The following is a 10,990-nucleotide window of genomic DNA, read 5'->3' as shown; positions in this document are numbered from 1 at the left end:
ATTATTTATGATTTAACAGAAACACTGGGACTTGGTAGAAATACTATGATTTACATGAAATACTTTGACTTAGCAGAAATATTATAATCAAGCAAAAAGTACAACAGCATAGCAGAAATTCATTGAGCAAAATTACTAGGATTTGGCAGATACTACGATCTAGCAGAGATAATATGACTTGGCAGAAATACTTAACTTTGGCACAAATACTATAATTGATTAGAAGTACTATAAGATATCAGAAATACTATGTTTTTGCAGAAACGCTAATCTCACTCAAATAGTATGAAATAGCAGCAATATTATAATTTGGCAGAAATATTACGTTTTAGCACAAATACTATGACAAAGCAGAAATACTATGACTTAGTAGTAATACTATAACATAACTGTTATACTTCGATTTTGCAGACATACTATGATTTGGCACAAATGCTATGATTTAGCAGAAATACTATGATTGAGTACAAATACTGTGATTTGGCAATAATACTGCTTTTTAGCACAACTACTGAGATTTGACTGAAATACTATGATTTAGCGAAATACTATTACTTTGTAAAAATACGATGCTTTGTCACAAATACCATGATTTGGTTCGAATACTATGATGTGAAACAAATACTATGATTTGGCAAAAATACTATGATTTTGTACAAATACTATGATTTACCAGAAACTTCTGCTAAAAGGTACTATTTCTGCTTTTTAGCAGAAATACTGTAATTTGGCAAAAATATTACGATTTAGCAGAAGTACTTTGATTTTGCAGAAATACTATGCCTTAGTAGTACTACTATAACATAACAGATATACGATGGTTGTGAAGACATTCGATGTTTTTAAGCAAATACTATAATATGGTAGAAATACTATGTTTTAGCACAAATACTATGATTTGGTATAAATACTATGATTTGGCAGATATACTATATTCAGCACATATACTTCAACATAACAGAAATTCTACGACTTAGTAGTAATACTATAACATAACAGAAATATTATGATTTGGCCCAAGTACTATGATTTAGTACAAATACTACGAATTGGCAGAAATACTGTGACTTAGTAGTAATACTATAACATAATAGATATAATATGATTTTGCAGACATTCTATGTTTTTGCACAAATACCACAATATAGCAGAAATACTATGAATTAGCACAAATACTATGATTTGGTATAAATCCTATGATTTGGCACATATACTATATTCAGCAGATACACTATAACATAACAGAAATTCTACGACTCAGTAATAATACTATAACATAACAGAAATATTAATTGGGCACAAATACTATAATTTGGCACAAATACCATCATTTACAAAAAATACCATCATTTGGAACAAATACGATGATATGGCAGAAATACTATGATTGGGTACAAATACTATGATTTGTCAGAAATAGTGCGTTTACCACAACTTCTGAGATTTGACTGAAATACTATGATTTAGAAGAAATACTATGACTCCATACAAATACGATGCCTTGGCACAAATACTATGATTTGGCACAAGTACTATGATTTAGTACAAATACTATGATTGGGCAGAAATACTATGTTGCAGTACAAATACTATGATTTGGTAGAAATACTATGCCTTAGTAGTAATACTATAACATAACAGATATACTGTGATTTTGCAGACATAGTATGTTTTTGCACAAATATTATGATTTCGCTCAAATACTATGGAATTGCAGTAATACTATGATTTTGAAGGAATACTGTGATTTGGTAGAAATACTATGCCTTAGTAGTAATACTATAACATAACAGATATACTATGATTTTGCAGACATTCTGTTTTTGCACAAATACTACGATTGGGCAGAAATACTATGTTTTAGTACAAATACTATGATTTGGCGGAAATACTATGATTTAGTACAAATACTATGATTTACCAGAAATACAATGTTTCTGCAAAAATACTATGATTTTGCAGACATACTATATTTTTGCACATATCACATCATTTTGCTCGAATACTATGAAATTGAAATAAAACCATGTTTTTGCAGCAATACTGTTTCTGCAAAAATACCATGATTGGGTACAAATACTATGTTTGGCAATAATACTGCGTTTTAGCGCAACTACTGAGATTTCACTGAAATACTATGATTTAGAAGACATACTATGACTTCGTACAAATACGATGCTTTCGTACAAATACTATGTTTTGGTTTGAATACTATGATTTGCAACAAATGCTATGATTTGACACAAGTACTATGATTTAGTACAAATACTACGAATTGGCAGAAATACTGTGACTTAGTAGTAATACTATAACATAATAAATATAATATGATTTTGCAGACATTCTATGTTTTTGCACAAATACCACAATATAGCAGAAATACTATGTTTTAGCACAAATACTATGATTTGGCACATATACTATATTCAGCAGATATACTATAACATAACAGAAATTCTATGACTCAGTAATAATACTATAACATATCAGAAATATTAATTGGGCACAAATACTATAATTTGTCACAAATACCATGATTTGGCAAAAACACCATGATTTGGTAAAAATACCATGATTGGGCACAAATACAATGATATGGCAGAAATACTATGATTGGGTACAAATACTATGATTTGTCAGAAATACTGCATTTTACCACAACTTCTGAGATTTGACTGAAATACTTTGAATTAGAAGAAATACTATGACTCCATACAAATACGATGCCTTGGCACAAATACTATGATTTGGCACAAGTACTATGATTTAGTACAAATACTACGAATGGTCAGAAATACTATGTTTCAGTACAAATAGTATGATTTGGCAGGAATACTATGATTTAGCAGAAATACTTTGTTTTAACATAAATACTATCTTTTGGCGTAAATTTCTGCTAAAAGGTACTATTTCTGCTTTTTAGCAGAAATACTGTAATTTTGCATAAATACCATGATTTGGTATAAATACTATGATTTGGCAGATATACTGTAATCAGTACATAAACTATAATATGACAGAAATTCCTCCACTTAGTAGTAATACTATAACATAACATAAATGTTATGATTTGGCACAAATACCATGATTTGGCAAAAATACTATGATTTAGCAGAAATACTATGATTGAGCAGAAGTACTAAGATGTAGTAGAAGTACTTTGATTTAACAGAAATACTATTATGGAGGAGTAATACTTTAACATGGGAGAAATATTGATACAGACACACAAACATACACATACACAGAGCCTAAAGGGAACAGTGGCTGTTAAGAGTCTGGGCTTGGTATATCTAGGTCAGTTAAATTAGCTGTACCTGCTGTAATCAGCACCTACACACACAGACACAGAGAGAGGTATAAGTTTTCTGCAGTGTATTTCTCACATTCAGGATTCCCCTCGAACAAATGGCCATTATTTCCTAACCGTAGGGGCTAGAACGGTCATTCTGACACCGTTTTGTTCAGAAGAGATGGGGGAATCTGCAGGTCTTCATAAATCAGAGATAAAATATAAATCATTAAAGATATATGACTTGTAATACACTGTAACTGAGCAGAGGCAAAGCAAAACTGCCTTGACTTGCCCTCAAACAACGTTTTGTAACTCTAAATCTATATGGAGCATCAAAATCATTCTTTCACCGCAAGAAACAGCAGGCTTTGGTGAATAGTCCTGGGAATTTTCAGGTCTCTGTGGAAATCCATCAAAAAGATATGATGAGAGAAAAAAGTGCCTCATTTCCAGAGTTTGAAATCTGAAGAAATCTGAGCAAAGCACGAATTTCCTATCCTCAAACAAGTGTAATTCATGGCCAAACGGTAATAGGTGAGGAAAAAATTATTGAACTGTGAGCATCAGGGATGTCTGAAGATATATTGGCACAAGCGTCATGTCTCAACTTTGTTTCGTTAAGGAGATATGACGATTCGAATATGCCTCTCATTAGAGAATTCCAGTGCTGATTTTGAACAAACTCTCCATTGACTCTCTATGGAGAGTTTTCAGACTTTGTGTTGCTCTGAGGAGATTTGCCAAAATTCTGCAATGCCCACAACAATGATAGTGACATTTTCTGAAAGCCAGCAAAAATACCTACGTTTTGATGTATAATTTGTGGGGGTTGAGTGGAAATTGAGCGAGCAGCAAGAAGTTGTTCAGACATGAAGAGAAAATTCAGAACAGAGCAGCCCTCACTCTGAGTTAATTGCATAGCAACCATAGCAACACATGTATTTTCTGAAAAATCACAATTTTGCAACTGAAAACTTAAAGAGGTATAAAATTAAAACGGTAGAAGATCTGAAAAAGCTGAATCACTCAGGAATAGCCCAATAATCTGAGAACATTTTAAAGTTTGAATGGAGTTTCTAGGTGAAAGTATGAGGAAGTAGTTACGTTTCAAAAACAAGCAAGTTTTAGCAGAATTGTGGAAGTTTCCCATTCGTTTCAATAGGACAAATTAAAGGAAAAAAGTGTAATATTTTAATAAGTATAATAGTAATAAACACCAAAAGTCATAGCAGGAATTAGCAGAAATAGCAGAACAGTTTAGAGTTTGAACGGAGAAAATCGGCTGAAAACTGAGGAAGTAGTTAAGTGCCAAAAAACGTACGGAAGCAACTAGTAAATAGTGGAATAAAGAATAAAGAGAAACAGGAACTCAATAGTGTGGAAGCCCTTTGAGGGCATCCACATAACTAGAAAAAGTTTGCATTTCCTGCGAAAATGCTGTGTGGATGCCGGAACGCTGAAGCTGTCTCCTGAAAATGACTGAATAAGATGAAAAGCTGCAAAAATTGTATGGCAGTAAAGAAACTGAAAAATTATGCTGAAAACAAGTAAGGAAGCAGAATCTTTTGCTGAAAAGCCGTGAAAAGGCAAAATTCTGCTTAAAAGGGGTACAGAAGTTCAAATTTGTACTGAAAAGAGGAGAGGTGAAAAGGTTTCCTCTGAAATGAGCAGAAGATACTGAGATTTGTATTGATAAGAGGTGAAAGGCTGAAAATTCTGCTTAAAATAGGTGAATCAGCAGAATTTCTACTGAAAAGAGGTAAAGAAGTAGAACGTTGCACTGAAAACAGGTGAATCAGCAGAATGTCTGCTAAAAAAGAGATTTCTGTTGAAAACACCTGAAAAAGCTGGGATTTGTGCTGAAAAGGGGTGAAAACACTCACAATTCTGCTGAAACGGGATGAAGAAGAGGTGTTGGGCTGTTGAGAAGAGTTAAATAAGTTGAACTGATATGTTTGGGTACAAATACTATGATTTGGCAATAATACTGTGTTTTAGCACAACTCCTGAGATTTGATTGAAATACTATGATTTAGAAGAAATATTATGACTTTGTACAAATACAATGTTTTGGCACAAATACTATGATTTACCAGAAGTACAATGTTTCTGCAAAAATACTATGATTTTGCAGAAATACTATGCCTTAGTAGTAATACTATAACATCACAGATATATGACGATTTTGCAGACATTCTGATTTTACACAAATACTCTAATGTGGCAGTATACTATGTTTTAGCACAAATACTATGATTTGCTATAAATACTATGATTTGGCACATATACTATATTCAGCACATATACTATAACAAAACAGAAAGTCTACGACATAGTAGTAATACTATTACATAATAGATATATTATGATTTTGCAGACAGTCTATGTTTTTGCACAACTAGCACAATATGGCAGACATACTATGATTTGGCACAAGTACTGTGATTTAGTACAAATACTCTTATTGGCAGAAATACTATGCCTTAGTAGTAATACTATAACATAGCAGATATACTGTGATTTTGCAGACATAGTATGTTTTTTCACAAATACTACGATTTCGCTCAAATACTATAAAATTGCAGTAATACCATGATTTTGAAGGAATACTATGATTTGGTAGAAATGCTATGCCTTAGTAGTAATACTATAACACAACAGATATACTGTGATTTTGCAGACATTCTATGTATTTGCACAATTACTATAACAAAATCAAACAAAAAACAGAACAATATATAAGAGTCAGGTAGGGTAATAAATCTCTTCTGAAGCAACATAGTTCATTTTGGGTGAAAAACAAAACATTCCTCTAAAATATATATACTGACATCAGCAATCAACATCATGATTGTAATTATTTCCTTTTTAGTACATCTACTGCTGTGTGCATGTGTCAAACACTACGACTGTATCTATGCATATAAATTCACCATATATATCCTGCAAAAATGTTTTGTTATAGTCAAAAAAGGCAAACAAACAAAGGCATTCAATCAGAGGTGAGAAATTAATTGGGAATATCAATTATGGGTGAACTATTCTTTACCTACTGGCAATCAAGCTTCTTTAACCAAGAAGCTTGAAATATTTGAATGTAAAATAAAATAAATAAATAATAATAAAAATAACATGATGTAATTAAAATGCACAACTTACATTAAGGAAATCTGCATTTGTATCCACAGGCTAAAAGTAAAACAGTAAATGTGTTAGTAATAGTACAGGTATTTGTAAAAAAAAAAAAAGAGGCAGTAACTGTGACTCTTCTAGTCGGATGCTAAATGCAGAGATTTATATTTACAGTATAATACTGCATGTACAGGTAGCTGTGTTGTGAACTGTAACTGAATATTAGAGAATCTCAGAGAAATTAAATGTATTTATTTTTGAATTTATCAATCATAAAACCGTCTGTTTTGAAGGCCTGTTACGATAACAACTTTTGTTGGTCGGTATATTGACCAATAAACAATTGCGATAAGTTATGTCATTGTCATTTTAAGACCATTTTATGTCTTTGAATGTATAATCATAATATAACACCATAATAATGCAAGATCTACACACTTTCAATTGACAAACCAACAAAATATAAAATAAAATAAAATAAATAAATATTTAGATCATGGAAATTAGGTATCAAAATATTAGATACCATAAAAACTTGAATAAATAGTAAATTTTCTAACAAATAGAAAAGAATGTTATTTAATGTTATTGTGTTGTTATTATTATATTTTATTTTTGTAAATATAATGGCAGATAAATTGCATCATCAACAATTATTGAGGTCATGTACATGTATTGTGTGTTAAGTCGATATATCGATTATTGTGACAGGCCTACTGTTTTGGCATCATAACAAGCTTGTCAAACATGCATGACCACTAAGCAATGTCTAAGCAGTAGTATTGGTCTGAATGACAACAAACATAACTAGTGTTTTGGAAAATCTGTTAGAAAACAGTTATTTCAATAATTATGATTAGCATGTGACACAGACACTGTATAAAAAACTACAACAACAAATACTTACTTTAGGAGGATGGGGGAGGGCAGCATGAGGTTGAGACTTTGACATCTGTAAGAAACAAATTCATGTATTACAAATAAGTCACTTAAAAATACATTAATGTGGCAGACTGTTCCCTGTTCAGATGCAGTGTATAAGTACAATCAGGGCTGTCACAACAATCGGGTGGGGCCAAGTGGCTGCAACCCTAGGTACAATGTGCAGGTATATATAATTACATATAATATATGTGAATAAAGCAAGAATCAGTTTAGGTTAGTCACTGTGCTGACTGATGCTTGCTAGGTTTATATGATTGCAAACTGCACAAAAACAACAACAGCAACAACATTAATGACAATGACAAACAAAATTACTTACATTTATGTAAATCTCACATCAGGAAGATCTGCATTCAATTTCATGGGCTGAAATAAATAGGCAGAAACATTACTGCTAAAAAAACAAAAAACAAAAACTCTAAAAAGCCTAAACATGACTTAAAAAAGCAAGGAAATGTGGAACATTGTAATTAGCGAACATTAATAAAGCATAACTGTGCTTTGTTTCTAACCTTGGTAAGTACTCTGTAGCCAGAAGGACAGGTGGGATTTCTGTGAAAGCCAAATTAAATGTGAATAGGTTTTGATAGTTATTGTATATAACAAGTGTAAAACAGTTTTATTTGTATTTTTTTCCCTTTCTGAGAAGGCAGAATAATAAGAAAAGGCAAAAGTACGTCACAATATAATCAATTAAATTACATATTTTGATTACCAAATTATGGAAGCGTAGAGCTGCCACCCAGGCAAAAGAAAAATAGAAGTATATCACGTTATAACGTGAAAAATTTATTGTTCTAACATTATACTTTTCATGTTTGTATAATACAATATCATGTTATTACAATATACATAATTATCACGTCCGTGCGAACGTGATAATTATGTACATTGTTCGTACAATGTTGTTCAAACATGAAAAGTATATTGTACTAACATGATAGTATATTGTTAGAACGATAAACTTTTCACGTTATAACGTGATATACTTCTGTTTTTCTTTTGCCTGGGTGGCAGCTCACGCCTGCGCTAAATAAGCGAGAATAAAGTAATATTATATGAGAAAAGGCACCTGCTAGCTTGATGATGGAGGCTTCATAGACCGGCCACCCGCCTTTTGGCTTCTTGTCGCCACTCCACCAAATAAAGGTCCGTTTCCTCCATGCCGGCTAATTATTCATCTTCATTAAAATCTCGTATATGTTCAGTTGGCAGAATTGAGAATTTTACATCTTCCAACCACTTAATTAAAGCGAACATAATCGGCTTGTTTCTTCCCGTCTCCTGCATCCGGCCGTTCCTCTCACTGTCGGAATTCGCGCCTCAGAGACGTCGTTATTTTTCAAAAAAAAGAAAGAAAGAAAGAAAGAAAGAAAGAAACAGCAATAACTAATAAAGAGAATTTTTGCACGTTCATTGCACATTTGTGGGAATGTTTAAATATTTAATTTTTATTAATTACTTTTCATTATATCTTTATTTTTTAAACCACCATGGCAATGCGCATGCGCATACTCTCCTGCACGCAAAGGGCTTTGGAGTTGACGTAATGTCGCAATGCATTGTGGGAGCGCAGCACCATCTTGGCAGGCCACGAATCAAAACAAGATTGCTACGAACCATTCTGAAACGTAGCTCAAAAGAAAATGACGGTATAGAGACAGATTGTGTCCAGATGCAAAGAGACGGTACTTGATTGTTGAAATGTGGACCCGTATGAAATACGGCCGTGGAGTAGAAACCCTGAAGACCAAACCGCTATTGACTTAGCATGATCTACTCTCGTACCTTGTCTGTGGAGTCAGCGCATACACGGCGCACCAGTTTCGCAATTATAAATCTCTGGAGGCGCACATCCAATTCACCAAGGACTGGGTACAAGATTTGGCTATTTTTAAGCCTCCACGTTGTGAGTACGCCGTCATTCAAGCAAAGGTAAGTCAGCTTGAGTACTGCGAGTAAAATGCGTTTGATTCCCCCCGAACATTCAAATTAGTGCAAGTATAAATTCATTCATGAGGGGGAAATTACAGTGAGAACATGTAGGGGCTCTGTTAGAGGGATAACATAGTGAGTTCAGTGCATTGATGTGACATTGTCCTGAAGAATTTAGTTATTCTTTATGGTTAAAGAAATTGCCCTAATTAATTCATATTTATTATAAATAATCCTAATTAGACATCTTGCTTCCTTGTTTGTGTCCTGTGTCACTAAAAATAGATTCTGTTTTAGTTTTATACATTGATTAATGACCTGCAGAATCTCCTTATCATATTAGGTGTCCATAATTGTCACTTAAAGTCGAACATTATGTTTTCTCCCTCTTGAAAGTGATTACATCCTTGCATTACATACTTTAGGTTCATTTTTTGCTGATAGGTTTCTAAAAAGAAACAGGCAGATTTAGAAAGATGCAGTGTTCTATACATGGATACATAAAAACACTTTATTTGTTACATTTATGATAAATGGATTTGAAAGTAGATAAACACATTTGTGTCGGCCTTGGCTTATTAAAGTTCTTGTCTTTAAATGAACTTTGTCTGTGTGTGTTTCAGGTACTGCACTCTTAAAGACTGAATTGCAGCATTGCAGCCACAGGTCACTGTGAGCATCACAGGGAAGGTTGAAGCCGCCCACTGCACCTGTATGGCCGGAGTCGTGGAGACCTGCAGCCATGTCGCTGCTCTTCTGTTTAATGTAGAAGCAACAGTGCGGCTCTGTGGCACAAGGACTTTTACAGATGAACCTGCATACTGGGTTTTGCCTGGTAATATGACCAAGATACAGCCAGAGGTTGGCAATAAGATAGACTTCTCCTCTTCAGCTGCCCAAAAAAAGGTTTCTTGATCAAAACATAAACAGACCATTCGTTGTGACAGGTAAAAGAAGCCATCCTCAAAAAAGAAAAGTTCCACCTGCTACTGTGAAGGAGTTGGATCAACTGATGGGACAATATTTTCCAATCATAGTTCTGTTCTGAATAACCCAAAATGTTTTAATTTAGGGGGCCATGTAAATAATTTGCATTTACTGAATATGTACTTACTAAGTAACACTGTTCAAAAGTTGAATAAAGAAACAAAGAAATGTTTGCCTATTTTTAATTAAAAGCACTTTGTAGAACATCAAATCAGTTACAATGTAGAATCAATGTCATGTATAGTTTACAAATGACAAAATGTTCACATAAAATCATGACAGCATTTAAATAATATCACCCACTACTAGCATTCTGTAATTTACTGTCTCTTTTGAAAACTTATCACTACATAAACAGCACAAGACTTAAGAGTATTTAACAAGAGCATTTTTCCCTGGTTTTACTACCACACTGGGGCACATGTTCACCAAAACGCAGCAAACCTTTGCCATCTTATCCAGGAGGGTCACCTTTTTACCCACACATGGAAGAAGTAATCTGATTGGTATGGTGGTATGTAGCATGTAGTTTGAAGCAGGGATTTCGTAGTGCCCCATGTGTAGTGTTGGAACCCAGTCAGGATTTGTTTCATTCATTTCATAGGCTGGTTTGCTGCAATAATGCCAAATAATTAGCAACTCTATAAATAGAAGGTAGTTCTGCATGTTTGTTCTAAGTTTGTGCTATGACCTCAG

General features: G+C 33.3%; 1 long non-coding RNA gene across 1 annotated transcript; it reads right to left on the bottom strand.

Moving 5' to 3' along the window:
* Nucleotides 1–6,357: 6,357 nt before the first annotated feature.
* On the bottom strand, nt 6,358–8,673 carry LOC120441458. The gene is made up of 5 exons (XR_005614146.1): nt 8,445–8,673; nt 7,885–7,924; nt 7,692–7,738; nt 7,335–7,379; nt 6,358–6,484 (listed from the first exon to the last, which is right to left on the bottom strand). It is a non-coding gene; the product is annotated as an uncharacterized LOC120441458 (long non-coding RNA).
* Between the last annotated feature and the right edge of the window lie 2,317 nt (nt 8,674–10,990).

This window comes from Oreochromis aureus, linkage group 1 (genome assembly GCF_013358895.1).
Source record: "Oreochromis aureus strain Israel breed Guangdong linkage group 1, ZZ_aureus, whole genome shotgun sequence".
NCBI lineage: Eukaryota > Metazoa > Chordata > Actinopteri > Cichliformes > Cichlidae > Oreochromis > Oreochromis aureus.
The sequence above is the reverse complement of the archived record's forward strand: the minus strand, read 5'-3'. Positions and strand labels throughout refer to the sequence as shown.